The sequence below is a fragment of the Crocuta crocuta genome, unplaced genomic scaffold (assembly GCF_008692635.1).
Source record: "Crocuta crocuta isolate KB4526 unplaced genomic scaffold, BGI_CrCroc_1.0 scaffold1156, whole genome shotgun sequence".
NCBI classification, from domain to species: Eukaryota; Metazoa; Chordata; class Mammalia; order Carnivora; family Hyaenidae; genus Crocuta; species Crocuta crocuta.
Genome location: NW_027528862.1, coordinates 216066 through 217178, shown reverse-complemented (window position 1 = coordinate 217178; position 1113 = coordinate 216066).

The following is a 1113-nucleotide window of genomic DNA, read 5'->3' as shown; positions in this document are numbered from 1 at the left end:
TCCCCATTACACCCAGGTGGCTGAGAATGTTGGAGAAAATGAGATTCTGGGCATATGCATAAACAAGAAAACCAGCACAATAGTTTAGAGAGATTGACTTATTCATAATTCCAAGCCCAGGCTATTCTACTGAAGACAGTGTCAATAGTGTTAATTTAAAATTTTTTAATGTTTTATTTATTTCTAGGAGAGAGAGAGAGAGACAGCATGAGCAGGGGAGGGNGAAACTACATTGTATACGTTCATTCAAGTTGTAATATGAGTTAAATTTATTATCGTGATACACACACACACACACACACACACACACACACACACACAGGAATATTATTTAGCCATGAGACAGAAGGAAATCCTGCCATTAGCAACAGCATGCATGGACCTTGAGGGCATTATGCCAAGTGAAATAAGTCAGACAGCGAAAGACAAATATTATGTGCTCTCATTTAAGTGGAATCTAAAAAAGCTGAACTCGGGACACCTGGGTTGCTTAGTTGGTTAAGCGTCCGACTTCGGCTCAGGGTGTGGTCTCATGGCTCCTGAGTTCGAGCTTCACTTTAGGCTCTGTGCTGACAGCTCAGAGCCTGGAGCCTGCTTCAGATTCTGTGTCTCTCTATATGCCCCTGCGCCAATTGTGCTGTGTGTCTCTCTCTCTCTCTCTCTGTATCTCTCTCTGTCTCTCTCTCAAAAATAAACAAACATTAAAATAAATAAATAAATAAATAAATAAATAAATAAAGTAAATAAATAAATAAATAAAGTAAAATAAAAAAGCCAAACTCATAGAAACAGAGTGGAGTGGTGGTCACCAGGGGCAGGGGTGGAGGAACTGGGGAGATGTTGGGTACAAACTGGCAGTTATAAGGTGAATAAGTTCTGGGGATCTAATGTACAGCATGGTGATTATAGTTAAAAATACTGTATTATATACTTGAAAGTTGTTAAGAGAGTCGGTTTTAAGTGTTCGCACCATAAAAAAGAAATGGCAATCATGTGATGTGATGAAGGTTTTGTTGGCTAACACTATGGTCATAATCATTTTGCAATATAGAAGTGGATCAAATCACCTTATACACCTTGAATTTATATGATGCTATATGTCAGTATATCTCA